The sequence below is a fragment of the Schistocerca serialis genome, chromosome 12 (assembly GCF_023864345.2).
Source record: "Schistocerca serialis cubense isolate TAMUIC-IGC-003099 chromosome 12, iqSchSeri2.2, whole genome shotgun sequence".
Lineage (NCBI taxonomy): Eukaryota > Metazoa > Arthropoda > Insecta > Orthoptera > Acrididae > Schistocerca > Schistocerca serialis.
The window spans coordinates 161,747,943-161,766,811 of record NC_064649.1 but is presented as its reverse complement, the minus strand read 5'-3'; the positions used below and the strand labels follow the sequence as shown (position 1 = coordinate 161,766,811).

The following is an 18,869-nucleotide window of genomic DNA, read 5'->3' as shown; positions in this document are numbered from 1 at the left end:
TTGAAGTTTGGAAAGTAATTAAATTTGTAAAAGAAATTGCTTTTGGCCCCTAATCTTGACTTTATTTTCCTGCACAGTACATTTTGAGCTGTGGTGGCTCATCTTCTGGAGTTTGATCAATCTATATAAATTTTTTAAGAGAGGTTACCATTGGTATTGTTCAATGTACATTGCTATATTATAAGGGTAGTTCTGTGTTCAATAATGTACATAAAACGAAGGCAGAAAGAGAATTACTTACTGTTTCCAGCAGTGGTTACATAATTTTTAAGGTGCCCTCACATGTTCAGTATGTAATGTGCCAGGTTGTTTCCTCACCCGGGGCACCTCATGTAACGTGCCGGGACATGTCCTTGTATTAGTGCCTCTTACTAGTTCACGTCACAACCAGATGTACCGGTATTGAAACATTTCCTCACCCGGTAGATAGTGCGCAGTGTTTTCGACCTACCTTGCTTTGCGTATTCAATATTGTCTTCCCGGTAACTGCGTCCGCCTCATCTAAATCACACTGAAATTAAGAAGCCAGCATCCTAGGTTAAGTTTTCCAAAATCAAAAGTCAAGATCGTATTCATTGTTGAACATTTATGTCAGCCTCAGTGCGATTTATTTGTTATCACTCGCACACACAATATTCGTGTGAGCAGGCCTCTTACACTTAATCGTCACATTAGGTAGGTCAAAAACTTCCAGTCTTTAACAAAGTTCACAATTACAATTACCGAAAAATTAACCAACTTGCCGGCACTTTTGCTCCAAGACAATCTGACCGAGAACTAACTGAGAACTGCACCAGCTCGGACCTTATATAGACAAGTGCTTTAATATTTGACTATTTCTGTTAATATATTATCGTTTATAATTTCCCAGGGTTAAAATGATCCTTTCTAATTGGTTTTGAAGTTAACTATTGGGTTTTATTATTTAAATAACACGAGTGAGCTGTATCAATTTAAATACGCGGAACTAACTTGTGTCTCCGCCGTGGGAATTCCCGACTTATAACCATGGCAGCCCTTTTGAACAATAATTTTTACATATTCAAATTTACTTAATTCTTAATTAATGCACTTACAACAGTTGAGACTGGAGTTTTTTACGTAGAAAAATAAAGGTAGCAAAAGTATCGAAACAGATCTCGGAATTATTTGGTAGTTTGGTCACAATTGGCACTGAAAGTCATACAGGCTACAGATTTTAAATCTTAATATCTATTTAACTAATAGGCTTTAGGTTAATTTAAACACTTTGCTGGAATCAGTAATATTTAGGCTTTCTTTTGGATGCAGTCTTGTAGCTGAATTTGATCTATTAGCTCACTCGAATTTTACTTAATATGTATTGCACAATATACGTCATTGTCCATAACTGTTAATAGTATGCATTTCCAATAAAAGTGATTAGCTCATTACTTTCAGAATAGACATTAGAATGTACTGAAATAATAGATTTTACTAGGGGAATTTTATTTAAACTATTTCTGAATTCTGTACTATGAGGCTGAAGGTCACAGAATCTGTAGTCTGAATCTGAGTAGTGAAAATGAAAAAAAATAAAAGTTCATTGCTTAACTAAGTTACTGAATGATTGTAAAACCAAAACAGGATAGCACAAATTTCCTCAGGGCACTGAAAAAAGTGGAGGATAGCAAATGCTCAGGTTCTGGAATGTCAGACATTTTCACACGAAAGTGCTGGGTTTTCGATTTTTACCTCTATCATATTAAGTAATTTGTGATAAAGTGTAAGAAACCTTTCGGATAAGTAGTTCGGATTTCCATCAACAGATTCCTTTCCTTTAACTACTCGAGAACCAATTTCGTGTATTTAATTGTTTTTGGTGTTTGCTTTTGATAGCCAATGCTAATATATGTATGACACTGGCTTTCTTCTGGTTCGACATGTTGAATTGACAAAATTGTATCGCCAACTGAAAATAATGAGAATATTATTGATCATGTTAAGGTCACAAAATATGTTGAAGGTTTGACATTATGCTGTTCACAGTATTGTTTGTTCTTGTGGTCTTCAGTCCAGAGATTGATTTGATGCAGCTCTCCATGCTACTCTATCCTGTGCAAGCTTCTTCATATCCCAGTACCTACTGCAGCCTACATCCTTCTGAATCTGCTTGGCATATTCATCTCTTGCTCTCCCCCTATGATTTTTACCCTCCACGCTGCCCTCTAATACTAAATTGGTGATCCCTCAATGCCTCAGAACATGTCCTACCAATCGATCCCTTCTTCTAGTCAAGTTGTGCCACAAAGCCCTCTTCTCCCCAATCCTATTCAATATCTCCTCATTAGTTACGTGATCTACCCATCTAATCTTCAGCATTCTTCTGTAGCACCACATTTCAAAAGCTTCTATTCTCTTCTTGTCTAAACTATTTATCGTCCATGTTTCACTTCCATACATGGCTACACTCCATACAAATACTTTCAGAAACGACTTCCTGACACTTAAATCTATACTCGATGTTAACAAATTTTTCTTCTTCAGAAACGCTTTCCTTGCCATTGCCAGTCTACATTTTATATCCTCTCTACTTCGACCACCATCAGTTATTTTGCTCCCCAAATAGCAAAACTCCTTTACTACTTTAAGTGTCTCATTTCCTAATCTAATTCCCTCAGCATCATCCGACTTAATTCGACTACATTCCATTATCCTCGTTTTGCTTTTGTTGATGTTCAAACTGATCTCCCCCGAGGTCCGCTTCTACCAGTTTTTCCATTCGTCTGTAAAGAATTTGCGTTAGTATTTTGCAGCTGTGACTTATTAAACTGACAGTTCGGTAATTTTCACATCTGTCAACACCTGCTTTCTTTGGGATTGGAATTATTATATTCTTCTTGAAGTCTGTGGGTATTTTGCCTGTCTCATACATCTTGCTCACCAGATGGTAGAGTTTTGTCATGACTGGCTCTCCCAAGGCCATCAGTAGTTCTAATGGAATGTTGTCTACTCCCGGGGCCTTGTTTCGACTCAGGTCTTTCAGTGCTCTGTCAAACTCTTCACGCAGTATCTTATCTCCCATTTCATCTTCATCTACATCCTCTTCCATTTCCATAATATTGTCCTCAAGTACATCGCCCTTGTATAAACCCTCTATATACTCCTTCCACCTTTCTGCCTTCCCTTCTTTGCTTAGAACTGGGTTTCCATCTGAGCTCTTGATATTCATACAAGTGGTTCTCTTCTCTCCAAAGGTCTCTTTAATTTTCCTGTAGGCAGTATCTATCTTACCCCTAGTGAGACAAGCCTCTACATCCTTACATTTATCCTCTAGCCATCCCTGCTTAGCCATTTTGCAGTTCCTGTCGATCTCATTTTTGAGACGTTTGTATTCCTTTTTGCCTGCTTCATTTACTGCATTTTTATATTTTCTCCTTTCATCAATTAAATTCAATATTTCTTCTGTTACCCAAGGATTTCTATTAGCCCTCGTCTTTTTACCTACTTGATCCTCTGCTGCCTTCACTACTTCATCCCTCAGAGCTACCCATTCTTCTTCTACTGTATTTCTTTCCCCCTTTCCTGTCAATTGTTCCCTTATGCTCTCCCTGAAACTCTGTACAACCTCTGGTTCTTTCAGTTTATCCAGGTCCCATCTCCTTAAGTTCCCGCCTTTTTGCAGTTTCTTCAGTTTCAATCTGCAGTTCATAACCAATAGATTGTGGTCAGAATCCACATCTGCCCCTGGAAATGTCTTACAATTTAAAACCTGGTTCCTAAATCTCTGTCTTACGATTATGTAATCTATCTGATACCTTTTAGTATCTCCAGGATTCTTCCAGGTACACAACCTTCTTTCATGATTCTTGAACCAAGTGTTAGCTATGATTAAGTTATGCTCTGTGCAAAATTCTACAAGGCGGCTTCCTCTTTCATTTCTTCCCCCCAATCCATATTCACCTACTATGTTTCCTTCTCTCCCTTTTCCTACTGATGAATTCCAGTCACCCATGACTATTAAATTTTCGTCTCCCTTCACTACCTGAATAATTTCTTTTATCTCGTCATACATTTCATCAATTTCTTCATCATCTGCAGAGCTAGTTGGCATATAAACTTGTACTACTGTAGTAGGCATGGGCTTTGTGTCTATCTTGGCCACAGTAATGCGTTCACTATGCTGTTTGTAGTAGCTAACCCGCACTCCTATTTTTTTATTCATTATTAAACCTACTCCTGCATTACCCCTATTTGATTTTGTATTTAAAACCCTGTAATCACCTGACCAAAAGTCTTGTTCCTCCTGCCACCGAACTTCACTAATTCCCACTACATCTAACTTTAACCTATCCATTTCCCTTTTTAAATTTTCTAACCTACCTGCCCGAATAAGGGATCTGACATTCCACACTCTGATCCATAGAACGCCAGTTTTCTTTCTCCTGATAACAACGTCCTCCTGAGTAGTCCCTGCCCGGAGATCCGAATGGGGGACTATTTTACCTCCAGAATATTTTATCTAAGAGGACGCCATCATCATTTAATCATACAGTAAAGCTGCATGCCCTCGGGAAAAATTACAGCTGTAGTTTCCCCTTGCTTTCAGCCGTTCGCAGTACCAGCACAGCAAGGCCGTTTTGGTTATTGTTACAAGGCCAGATCAGTCAATCATCCAGACTGTTGCCCCTGCAACTACTGAAAAGGCTGCTGCCCCTCTTCAGGAGCCACACATTTGTCTGGCCTCTCAACAGATAGCCCTCCGTTGTGGTTGCACCTATGGTACGGCTATCTGTATCGGTGAGGCATGCAAGCCTCCCCACCAACTGCACGGTCCGTGGTTCATGGGAGGGGGGAGAGGGGGGTTTGGGGGTTCACAGTACTATAGTGAGTAATTATTGAACGTGTGAGGGCCCCTTTAGGTGCATTGTTTGTAAAGTTATTTACATACACACAAACACTTCCGGTTTCGCAGCACATTTGCACATAAACACCTCAAAGTATCCAAATGTAAAGGTGTTACAGTCTTGAACTGCACAAATGTTATTTGCAGAAAGAAATTTTTTTGCATATATTAAATGTGATTGTACGTTACAGAGCGGTTCTCATTCTTCTTGTGCTAGGCCTACACATGTTACATTGCCCATATCTTTCTTGGCCCTCCCTGACCTCATTGGCCTACCATATTGTAATTTCTGTCCTTGTAAGATAGTCTGTCAATGTTACCTCTGACGAGATGTTCACTCCATTTTCCTCTTGTCTTCAGTTTTGTTTGTTACATTAAATGTGTTTAATTCATTCCTAATGTCACTGTTTTGTAATCTCTTTACTGTGGTGTGGCCTTTCATAGCCTCGCGAAATCTTAGTTCTGCTGCATGGATCTTACAATCGTGTCACCTCCAAGTGACCCGTGACTCACTTCGATCTACAAAACTTAATTTGTGTTATTTTTTGTGTCGTGTTTGCAAAGTACCTGTTTATTGTTCCACACATATTTACAAGCTTTGCTGCCTTCTTTTCTACATCTTTTTCGTACTGATATGTGGTATCAGTTCTCGTATTCATTGACAGCCCTGTGCCAAGTGAGACGTCAGTGTGGTTGTGCTCCCATATAGATAAGTTATTTACCATATTTACTCGAATCTAAGCCGCATCTGAAAAATGATACTCGATAACGAGGAAAAAAAATTTTCCCGAATCTAAGCCGCACCTGAAATCTGAGACTCGATATTCAAGGGGAAAGTAAAGTTTTAGACTGCACCTCCAAATCGAAACAAAGTTGGTCCATTGTAATATGAGACACAATTTAGGTCGAATGAATGACGATACAGCTACAGTAGTTTGGTTTGAGTCGTAAGCTTAGCAGTTAAGATTTACCAGGTAGCCATTGCTATGTGTCAGGCGCCACGTCCGTATTTATACGAGTACCCTTCCTTTTTCACGTGCTTTGTCTGGTTTGAATTGATTGCTTATTTTTCTTTGATCTGATAAGTGCCGTTCTCTTTGTTATAGGTGTTTACGTCACTCTAAGCTGAAAATGCATTACTGTACTGTGTCATGCGTTGTTTGTCGCATTCTGATAATGAGCGTTTACGACCTGTCGCCGCTCGCAGCATGGCTTGCTTTTGTGCGCCCTACTGCAGCTTAAGATAAAAAAACAGAGAGGAATCGTCTCATTAGCGAAACAATGGCAAGAGACTGTTATTTGTTGTTACTTACACTGCTGCTTTCTTTGATAATGATAAACAAGAACCAAATAATAGACTGCGTATGATAGAAGATGTTCTGAATGAGAGTTTAGAGAAAATTTTTCTCCGTTCGGAAATCTTTGCAGACGCCTCTTTAGTACATTACATTCTGCACAGAAATTAGTCACCTTAACTTTAAAATCTACTCAATTGCTGTGCTTCATTTCTGACTGTATCACTGTTAGGCAAAAGAATAATATGAATATAAACATTACATGATATGTATATTCTTCCACGTTTGCTGTTGTGTCATTCTAGTTTGGTAGTTTATTAGGCAGACAGGATTTAAATGAGATAGCAGCAAACACGAAAGAATACATGGCAAAATGTTTACATTCGTATTATTATTATGGTGAAGAGAATACTGCATGTGATTCACAATTCATAAAAGTTCCTATTAGCAACCATCTCTTCTCACAGGTAGGAAAAAATTCAGAACGTAGAGTTGGCCATATTGACAAACATCTCAAACAATCTTGCCAGTCGGATTTTCGTAGTACATTGAAATGCTGCTACATTCGAAGATGAACAATACGGAATTTGTATTTACTTCGTTGGATAATGTAGGAAAATGCAGTGGTCGAAACTCGGGAACAGAGAAAAAAAGCTCGTCTTCCACCTTTTTTTGTGCGCAGAGGTTTTGGCGCCAGTATTTATCTTTGTGCCTGGGAAGCAAGCCTGTGTAGCGCTACATATATTCGACGGCAGAAGTTAGTTGTGGCGGCACCTACCAACATTTTTCAGAACTTCCGCTTACTTTTCACTCAATTCTAAGCCTTAGGCGGTTTTTTGGATTACAAAAACAGGAAAAAAAGTGCGGCTTAGATTTGAGTAAATACGGTAGATGGTAATAATAGTTTAATGTGAATTATTTATTAAATATGTGTATTAATGTGTGTTTTAAGCTTACTGTTAAAGATATCACTTTTCTTTACATATTATTCCAGAAAATATGAAAAGTTGGTAAGGTTGGGTTGTTGTCGTATTTCTGTTTACATTGTGGCTCAGTTAACTTAGACTTGTTAAGTTCATATTTTCAGAAAATAGCGTAAATCTTAAATTAATGTAACTGAATAGATAAAAATATCTACCCACCAAGCGGCAGCAGGAGGTCACGCATGTATAAAAATGCTTTTAGATACACAAGGCTTTTGGGACCAGTGGCTCCTTCTTCCGGCAGAAGGGTTGAAGGGGAAGGAACTGGACAGGTTTAGGAAATGAGTAGAGTTCAGAAAAGTGACCCAGAACCCTGGGTCGGAGGAGGCTTATCGGATAGAATGAGAAGGAAAGACTGATTATTGGGGGCTGCAGTGTGCGAGATTTGAAAATCTCTTTTGCTGCAGTCCCTACTAATCAGATTTTCCTTCTCATCCCATTTGGTAAGTCTCTCCTGACCCAGGGTTCTGGGTTACTTTTCTGAACTCTACTCATTTCCTAAACCTGTCCAGTTCCTTCCCCTTCAGCCCTTCTGTTGGAAGAAGGAGCCACTGGTTCCGAAAACCTGCATAAATAAAATCTTTTTTGTACGTATTCTCCTGCCACCGCAGCGAAGATTATACTGTCGTAAACTGATTGTTTTTGTTGGTGTGAATCTTAATTTGTTCGATTTAGAAACTTTTGCACTAGTAGTTTGTTTACATACAGTTGCTTACATTAAAGTTACATTCTATTGTTAATAAGTTAATTAACAGATATTGCAGTTGAGTGTTTGCTGACTACTTGTTGTAAGTGGACATAATTAACTTTTTACATTAAATCTACACCTGAAGGAGCCAATCTGTTTGCCTAATTTTTGCGGATTGTAAATAATGAATATTTGTGTAGTATGAAGTGAAGTGTGTTAAGTGATTTGATTCTGTGTTTATGCATGTAATTGGTGTCACAATGTGTGATAAACATGGACATTTCCATAGCACCGTCAAAGAGGGAGTGGTATTTGTAAACTGTGTCGGAAATTCACTGGGATGACTGTAGTGGAGAACTCGGCGAGGCTGTCCCGCGGAACTGGAGGCTCTGTTAAAAAGATGAGAGAATCGGTGAACGGGAGGCTAAGATTTGTGCTCTTCGGGCTGAATTAGAGCACGTGAAATCTGAACTCTGCACGTTGAATAGGTAGAAAGGTTGTGGGAAGTTTGTAGAGAGAAGAAGTATTGGGTAAAAGGGAACAGCTCTTCAGTTTCATCCACATTTGAACTTATAGTTGCGAATAAAATCGACTCGGTACTTGAAGCGGGAGGAGAAGAGCCTCATCCGGCTGTAGGCCACAGTAAGGTACAGCAGATTTCTAGCGATGAGACTCAGTGTAGGTCGGTACCAAAAGAGAGTAAGAGGAAGAAACTTGGTGCTAAGTAGTAGCCGTGGAAGGGGTGTACCCTAGATTGTATGGGACCAATTAAGAACAGCGTACCAGGTCACGAGTATTGTGAATCCGAGTGCTAGCCTTAGCTGGGTGACACAGGACATAGGAAGATTGTGCAAAAGATTAATTCTCAAAGAGGGTCAGTTTATTGTAGTAGGTATAGTGGGGAACAGACTGGCTGAGGACAGAAGTTACAGCATTAGATGTTACTTGGATGAAATAAGAGTAACAACTACACACAAATGTGTGTTTTGTGGAGATCGTGCAGTGCCACGACCAACCTCCGGTCGACATTGCTGTTAGTCATGTGAGCACTTGAGTTCAGCAGGCTACTGCTCCTGACTGAAATGAAATCTCGTACGAGTACAGTGCCTGTTGGTGCAATTGGGAGATGAGTATATACCAGACACAGCCTACACGTGAGTAGGAGAAGGAAAGATAGAAAACAAATCAAAAAACATAAAAGACTAGTGGTGATCAGCACAAATAAATGTGTGGTTGTGAATTTACACTGAAAAATAATTCACTTTTAAATATAATTGTGTATAGATCCCCACTGGAAAATTTTGAACTGCTTATGAGGAATCTGGATTCCTTACTGTGCTCTCTGTCAGACACCAGCAAGCAGTCAATAGTCTGTGCTGACTCAGATTTTCTGAAGGAAAAATGATCTGTGAACCTTATTTGGATACTACAATTTGATCTCACCAATTAACTTTTAAACATGGGTGGATAAAGACAGCAGGACCATAATTGATAGTAGTTTCTTTGGTGAAGCTCTAAACAAAAAAATAACAGTTTACCCAGATTGTGATGCATAGTTAGTTAGGATAAGTAACATAGTGCCTTGCAGTATGGATACTTGTCAGTGAAAATAGATTAAAATAATTCTAGACTCCAGGTCAAATGTTATCATGAATAGTTACAAGAAATAATGTGGGGTGAATTTACAGTGAGCTAAATGATAACATAAAATTTAATCTATATTTTGAAAAAATAAAAGCTAATCAGAAAGAACGTTAAACATATCAAAAACTCATTGATCGCTAGAGAGATTAAAGTATCTTGTGAAAAGAAAGAGGAAATATACCTGTTGGCAAGAACAAGTAGAGATCCTGCAGTAATTGTGTAATATAAAAACTAGTCAAAATGAGTAACAAGGGAAAAGCCCCACTGCACACTTCTCAGATTTAGTGGTAAAATGGTCTGGTGGATAGCCTGTCAAAGACTCAACACAGATCAGGCATGAAAACAGGACATATGATTAAACTGCGATTAAAAAAAAAATAAAGTAAAATAGAAATGGTGAATGGTCCAAGCTCAAGGTGTGCAGCATCGCAGAAATAGAAAGAACTACTAGGTTGTTGTAGCTGTATGGTTACACTGTTGGACTACCAAGCGAGAGACTCGCGTTCATATCTCCCTCTTGTGCCCAATTATTATTATTACTATTATTATTAGTATTTTTTTTTTTTATTTTTTATTTTTTTTTCCTTCACAAAATTATGAACTTCTCGTCTGCTCATTGATGTGTCTGTTCTTCTATAGTTATGGCAGTTGTGATACTATACTTTGGTTATACAGCGTGTTACAAAAAGGTACGGCCAAACTTTCAGGAAACATTCCTCACATACAATAAAGAAAAGATGTTATGTGGACATGTGTCCGGAAACGCTTAATTTCCATGTTAGAGCTCATTTTAGTTTCGTCAGTATGTACTGTACTTCCTCAATTCACCGTCATGATTTCATACGGGATACTCTACCTGTGCTGCTAGAACATGTACCTTTACAAGTACGACACAACATGTGGTTCGTGCACGATGGAGCTCCTGCACATTTCAGTCGAAGCGTTCGTACGCTTCTCAACAACGGATTCGGTGACCGACGGATTGGTAGAGGCGGGCCAATTCCGTGACCTCCACGCTCTCCTGACCTCGACCCTCTTGACTTTCATTTATGGGGGCATTTGAAAGCTCTCGTCTACGCAACCCCGGTACCAAATGTAGAGACTCTTCGTGCTCGTATTGTGGACGGCTGTGATACAATACGCCATTCTCCAGGGCTGCATCAGCGCATCGGGGATTCCGTGCTACGGAGGGTGGATGCGTGTACCCTCGCTAACGGAGGACATTTTCAACATTTCCTGTAACAAAGTGTTTGAAGTCACGCTGGTACGTTGTGTTGCTGTGTGTTTCCATTCCATGATTAATGTGATTTGAAGAGAAGTAATAAAATGAGCTCTAACATGGAAAGTAAGCGTTTCCAGAAACATGTCCACATAACATTTTTTTTTTCTTTGTGTGTGAGGAATGTTTCCTGAAAGTTTGGGCATACCTTTTTGTAACACCCTGTAGAAAACGACGCATGTGGTAAGAACATAATGCTGTCACAAGTAAGTGTGATGAATAGTGAGAGCAGGCAAGATGCCACATAGACATCTCACAGAACTGAAAACAATAAATAAATGAGTGTGAACTACATTACAATGAAGGAATTAGAGAATCAAAACTGAACGCAAGAGGCATAACGTGTAGTACTTGTGTAGACCGAGTACGAGATACGTGCCTCTGGAGGTCCCTTCCTTACACCTCGTTGTTGCAAACAGACGCTACACCGTGACTCTGACACAAGTTTGAATACAGTGAACAGACATGTCAATTGTCAGATGGACAGTTCAGATTTTGTGACAAAAAAAATTGGGGCACGAGAGAGATTCGAACACGGATCTCTCACTTTGCTATACAATACTGTGACAACTTAACCACGATGCCGTGGCCATCGAAAATTGCTTGACGTTGCACATGTCGAGCTCGGATTGTTCACTGTTTCTATTTTTCTTCTTGTTTCCTAGTTCAGCACACCTCCTTTCTGTTTTCGTGCTTGAACTGTGTTCAGTTTTTGTCAAGCTATCCACCGGACCACATTACCACGAAATCTGATGGGCATGCACTGGGCAGTATCCCTTGTAAGGAAGAATGTTAAAAAATAGAGGAGCAAGAACGTAATGTCAAAAGTCAGTAGTTTTGACAAAAGGCGTGAGGCTATATGGAACGTAGTGAAATGAGGGGTAGGACAGCAAGCCACCGAACAAGATTATATTATCATTGAACTGAATGGAATGACTCTAAATGATGAATTGCAGGTAGCAAATATATTTAATAATCAAATCTAAAATTAGAAAATATAGAGACCAACAGCTAAGAGAGAAATCACAGCAGTGTTGAAAAGGCAACTCTCATACATGCAAACGTTACAGGTTAGGCTTTACCGTGACTGTTATTGATATCGAATGTGAAACAGATTTTGCGATACGAGTAACTGTTTTATCTCTATCCGCAGTGCGATTTAAAGATTTAAACCTCCATCTTCGGGTGGAGGTGCATGTATTAGTATGATGCACGTATTGTGTTATGTCTTTGGGTAACCTGGGGCACTGTCTAATTGGGAAATAAAAACACTATTTCAGAACACGAATTTGGGGAGGTTTTTGAAAACTGAACATATGTCTAAATGCAAAAATGAAGCTACTAGAGTAGAACATCTCTAGTGGTCAGATTCCTTTCTCTGTCATAATGCATCACTTGTAAACTATCATACTTGGTAAACAAAGATGGTATGTGGAAACTACGTGGTTCAAAGAACATCTAGCAAAACAGAAACATTGTCTCAAAGTACAAACAATATATAGCAAAAGAGCACTATTATCTTAGGATTGTTGAGATCTTTGAGTTGATGAATACATGTTTTAGATATATTTTTCCCACGTGGAATGTTTCCCTCTATTATATTCATATGAATACATATTTTGTAATAAGTATTTCAAGTGGTATACAAGTAATTTTATGTCAGGTTTATATAGATTAAATTTTATACTCTTTATGTAATCAGATTACAAGCTGCCAACAGTGGTACTGAGGTGGGCATCCCACTTTGACATTTAGGACCCACAAAAATATTGTTTTATCTTAAATGCTATATTTATCTGTTATTTCTGGGACAGTGTTATAAAAAACTGTGGACTCATCAATTTTTCCCTCTTCTGGTACATGGTCTCAAATCTCTGCCAGATTTCATCTTTCTTTCTGTCTGGTGAGCACAGTGGTTGTGTGTAGTAAACCTTACATGCAATAATTATGTTGCCAATTATGTTAAAGTTATACATAAATAACTATTTTAAGTGGGATTCAGAGATAAAGAGGAGGAAAGGATTGTGAGAAAGAGAGCTAAGCTTCGGATATGGTAGAGCAGGGGGTTTATTATACTTGCATGTGTTATGTGTTATGACTAAGTAAATGCTAAAGTAGCACATTACTACGGAGTTAAATGTATGCAGATAGCTGTATTCATAATAATATAAACAGATAAATGTAATATCATGTAGACGTAGGGTACAAACTATTGGTTTTGTTTTGGTCGATCTAGTGTTCATTGGGAACATGTGAAAGGAAACATGGAAATAAGCAAATTAATTCGTGGAAAGCTATGAAGGGGAAAGAGAGGGAAGAGCAGAGGTACATAGGTTGGTAGGTAGGTAGGTAGCTTCAGATGCTAGGGTGAAAGGAATGGTTTGAGGGGAGTGAAGTTTTTCAGAGCAGTGGGTTCTTAAGATTACCGTATTTACTCGAATCTAAGCCGCACCTGAAAAATGAGACTCGAAATCAAGGAAAAAAATTTTCCAGAATCTAAGCAGCTCCTGAAATTTGAGACTTGAAATTCAAGGGGAGGGAAAAGTTTTAGGCCGCACCTCCAAATCGAAACAAAGTTGGTCCATTGTAATATGAGACACTATTTAGGTTGAATGAATGACGATACAGCTACAGTAATTTGGTTCGAGTCGTAAGCTTAGCAGTTAAGCTTTACCAGGTAGCCATTGCTGTGTGTCAGGCGCTCCATCCGTATTTATACAGGTACCCCTCCTTTTTCACGTGCTTCGTCTGGTTTGAATTGATTGCTTATTTTTCTTTGATCTGATAAGTGCCGTTCTCTTTGTTATAGGTGTTTACGTCACTCTAAGCTGAAAATGCATTACTGCACTGTGTCGTGCATTGTTTGTCACATTCTGATAATGAGTGTTTACGGTCTGTCGCCGCTCGCGGCATGGCTTGCTTTTGTGTGCATACCGCCGCTTAAAATTTAAAAAAAAGAGAGAGAAATCGTATCATGGCAAGAGACTGCTATTTGTTGTTACTTACACTGCTGCTTTCTTTGATAATGATCAACTAGAACTAAATAATAGACTACGTATGATAGATGTTCTGAACGAGAGTTTAGCGAAAACTTTTCACCGTTTGAAAATCTTTGCAGACGCCTCTTTAGTACATTACATTGCACAGAAATTAGTCATCTTAGATTTAAAAATCTAGTAAATTCCCGTCCTTCATTACTGACTGTATCACTATTAGGCATAAGAAAAATACGGATATAAACATGACATGATATGTATATTCTTCCGCCCTTGCTGTTGTCTCACTCTAGTTTCGTAGTTTATTAGGCAGACAGGATTTAAATGAAATAGCAGCAAACATGAAAGAATACATGGCAAAATGTTTATATTCGTATTACTCTTATGGTGAAGAGAATACTGCATGTGATTCACAATTCATCAAGTTCCTATTAGCAACCATCTCTTCTCACAGGTAGGAAAAAATCCAGAATATAGATTTGGCCATATCGACGAACATCCCAATCAGTCTTGCCAGTCCAATTGTCGTAGTACATTGAAATGCTGCTACATTTGAAGATGAACAATACGGAATTCTTATTTACTTCGTTGAATAATGTACGAAAATGCAGTGGTCGAAACTCGGGGCGGAGAAAAAAGCTCGTCTTCCACCTTTTTTTAATTTATTTACTGACACAGAGGTTTTGGTGCCAGTATTTATCATTGTGCCTGCAGAGCGTGCCTGTGTAGCACTACATATATTCGACGGCAGAAGTTAGTTGTGGCGACACCTACCAACATTTTTCAGAATTTCCGCTTACTTTGCACTCGATTCTAAGCCGCAGGTGGTTTTTTGGATTACAAAAACCGGAAAAAAGTGCGGCTTAGATTCGAGTAAATGCAGTATATCTGTTACATGTACAAGTGGAAGTGATACATTGTTTATACTTTAAAATTATGCAGATGGTAAATTTATACTGTTAATTGATATACATGTAGTCTCAAGCTAATAGGGGTATAAGTTGTTGGTGTGATGGTATATTTGTAAGTGAAGCCATTCCAATGTTTATTTGGGTAATATCGTGGTAATATACCGATCGGCCACAACATTATTACCACATACGTAATAGCTGGTAGGTGTCCACAGGAAACAGTGGCGACGAGTCACGGCACGGAAGAGGTGAGGCCTCGGTAGGTCCTCGGAGGTAGTTGCACCGCATCTGCATACACAAGTAACCTAATTCCTGTAAATTCTTGAGAGGGGGCAATGAGCTGTGACACTACATTCAATCACGTCCCAGTTCTGTTAGATGGGCTTCAGATCTGGCAAGTTGGGGGGCCGGCATATCAGTTATAACTGACCACTGTGTTCCTTGAACTACTTCACCACACTCTTGGCCTTGTGACACAGTACATTCATCATCATCATCATCATTATCATCATCATCATCATTTAAGACTGATTATGCCTTTCAGTGTTCAGTCTGGAACATAGTCCCCCTCATAAAATTCCTCCATGATCTCCTATTCTGTGCTAACATTGCTGCCTCTTCTGATGTTAAACCTGTTACTTCAAAATCATTCTTAACCGAATCTAGGTAGCTTCTCCTTGGTCTACCCCAATTCCTCCTACCCTCTATTGCTGAACCCATGAGTCTCTTGGGTAACCTTGCTTCTCCCATGCGTGTGACATGACCCCACCATCTAAGCCTGTTCGCCCTGACTGCTACATCTATAGAGTTCACTCCCAGTTTTTCTTTGATTTCCTCATTGTGGACACCCTCCTGCCATTGTTCCCATCTACTAGTACCTGCAATCATCCTAGCTACTTTCATATCCGTAACCTCAACCTTATTGATAAGGTAACCTGAATCCACTCAGCTTTCGCTCCAATACAACAAAGTTGGTCGAAAGATTGAACGGTGCACAGATAACTTAGTCTCGGTACTGACTTCCTTCTTGCAGAAGAGAGTAGATCGTAGCTGAGTGCTCACTGCATTAGCTTTGCTACACCTCGCTTCCAGTTCTTTTACTATGTTACCAACCTGTGGCAATATGCATCCTAAGTACTTGAAACCGTCCACCTGTTCTAACTTTGTTCCTCCTATTTGGCACTCAATCCGTTTATATCTCTTTCCCACTGACATTACTTTCGTTTTGGAGATGCTAATCTTCATACCATAGTCCTTACATTTCTGATCTAGCTCTGAAATATTACTTTGCATACTTTCACCACGGTGCATTATCTTGACAAAAAATGCCACTGCCTTCAGGAGACGTGATCATCACGAATGGGGTGTACGTAGTCTGCAACAGGTGTACGATAATCCTAAGCTGTCACGGTGCCTCACTCGAGCTCTAATGGGTGCCCACCCGAATGTTCCACAGAGCGTAATGGAGCCGCCACCAGCTCGTCTCCGTCCCACTACACAGGTGTCGAGGAGCTGTTCCCCTTCGAAAATTACATCCCGCCGGCACGATCGAGAAGGTACGAGGATTCGACGCTCTGGCATTGCGACGACTTCCGGTGCTGACGGTCACGTGCCCATTTCAGTCGTCACCGAAGTTGTGGTGTTAACATTGTCACTCGCACGAGTTGTCGGCTGTCGGGAGTGTTCGGTGCACTGTGTGTTCGGACGTACTCGTACTCTCCCCTGCATTAAAGTCTGATATCAGTTCTGTCACAGTTCGCCACCTGTGTCGTGTTACCAGTCTGCCCAGCCTACGGTGCCAGACCTCCGATGAGTCGTGCAGTTTCTGAAATGCTCGTGCTGAGCCTCTGGGCTGTCGCAGTCTGCCCTCAGTCAAACTCTGGTGGATCGCTCGCCTTCCCCGGTCTACACACAGACGGCGCACTCACTGATACTACGTACAACGTGCTTGTCTGATTAGCAGCTATTCCTTGTCAGGTGGTAATACTATTGCCCGGACGAGTTTATATCGACAGTAGGGTAGTGGTCGTAACGTTCTGGCCGATTAGTGTATAACTAATTATTTGTGGTAAATGTGAAGGAGAGTGGTGTGTCTGCACGTGTGCACGTTGTATATTTAAAATAATGTGGGCTGTTGTAAATTTTGACATTTAAGATGGATTCTGGTTGTTTTCTTTGGTATACGTATGTTTAGAGTGTTTCAAGCATGTCAAGTTTTCTGCCATTAGATTGAATGTGTAGGATGCTGATGTTTGCATTGTTAACCGGTGGTGCACACTCGTATGATGAAGTGGATTCTGTGTGTTGCTCTTGTGAGGGAACTTCTGCCCAATCTTGTTGTTAGTGGTAAAGGATAGGTCTGCGCCTATTTCTACATCTACACGGATACTCTGTAAATCACATTTAAGTGCCTGGCAGAGGGTTCATCGGACCACCTTTACAATTTTCTACTATTCCAAACTCGTGCAGCGCACGGAAATAATGAACACCTATATCTTTTTGTACGAGCTCAAATTTCCCTTATTTTATTGTGGTGATCATTCCTCCCTATGTAGGTTGGCTTCAACAAAATATTTTCACATTCGTAGGAGGAAGCTGGTGCTTGGAATTTCGTGAGAAGATTCTGTCGCAACGAAAAACACCTTTCTTTTAATGATTTCCAGCTCAAATTCTGTATCATTTCTGTGAAAAATCCTGTATCACTTCTGTGACACTCTCTCCCATATTTTGCAACACGACAAAATGTACTGCCTTTCTTTGAACTTTTTCGGTGTACTCTGTCAGTTCTATCTGGTAAGGATCCCACACCGCGCAGCAATATTCTAAAAGAGGACGGACAAGCGTAGTGTAGGCAGTCTCCTTAGTAGGTTTGTTACATTTTCTAAGTGTCCTAACAATAAAACGCAGTCTTTGGTTATCCTTCCCCTCGATATTTTCTGTGTGTTCTTTACAATTTAAGTTGTTCGTAATTGTAATACCTAGGTATTTAGTTGAATTTACGGCTTTTACATTAGACTGATTTATCGTGTAACCGAAGTTTAACGAGTTCCTTTTAACACTCGTGTGGACCTCACACTTTTCGTTAATTAGGGTCAACTGCCACTTTTCTCACCATTCAGATATTTTTTCTAAATCATTTTGCAGTTTGTTTTGATCTTCTGATGACTTTATTAGTCGATAAACGACAGCGTCATCTGCAAACAACCGAAGGTGGCTGCTCAGATTGTCTCCCAAATCGTTTATATAGATAAGGATCAGCAAAGGGCCTATAACCTTGGGGAATGCCGGAAATCACTTCCGTTTTACTCGATGACTTTCCGTCAGTTACTACGAACTGTGACCTCTCTGACAGGAAATCACAAATCCAGTCACATAACTGAGACGATATTCCATAAGCACGCAATTTCACTACGAGCTGCTTGTGTGGTGCAATGTCAAAAGCCGTGCAATGTCAAAAGCCTTCCCGGAAATCCAGAAATACAGAATCGATCTGAAATCCCTTGTCCATAGCACTCAACACTTAACACGAATAAAGAGCTAGTTGTGTTTCACAGGAACGATGTCGATGTTTTCTAAACCCATGTTGACTGTGTGGCAATAGACCATTTTCTTCGAGGTAATTCATAATGTTCAAACACAATATATGTTCCAAAATCCTGCTGCATATTGACGTTAATGATATGGGCCTGTAATTTAGTGGATAACTCCTACTACCTTTATTGAATATTGGTGTGACCTGTGCAACTTTCCAGTCTTTGGGTACGGATCTTTCATCGAGCAAACGGTTGTATACGTTTGTTAAGTATGGAGCTAATGCATCAGCATACTCCGAAAGGAACCTGATTGGTATACAGTCTGGACCAGAAGACTTGCTTTTATTAAGTGATTTAAGTTGCTTCACTACTCCGAGGATATTTACTTCTACGTTACTCACATTGGCAGCTGTTTTGTTCGAAGACATTGACAATACCAGAAGTGAGAAGTGGGATTGTAAGGAAGATGTTATTTTCTTTTTGTTTCTTTACGATGTGATTGCTTTGCCAATATCGAGTACTGTAGGGTGTCTGCTCTGTAGCTGTTACGGGCATTTGCAATAGCTGTTTGTATTATTATTTCAATTTCTTGTTTACATTTATCTTCACGAGATGCAGCTAATGGGAGAGAGTGAAAGGAGAGTTCTTGATGTTGTAAAACTTGGGTCGCCCAAGT

The 18,869-nt window shown here is 39.7% G+C and overlaps 1 protein-coding gene across 2 annotated transcripts in view; it reads left to right on the top strand.

Moving 5' to 3' along the window:
• LOC126428315 (protein spindle-F) overlaps positions 1-18,869 on the top strand; it is a 147,875-nt gene that overhangs the window by 11,924 nt on the left and 117,082 nt on the right. The gene's annotated exons all lie outside the window — the stretch shown is intronic.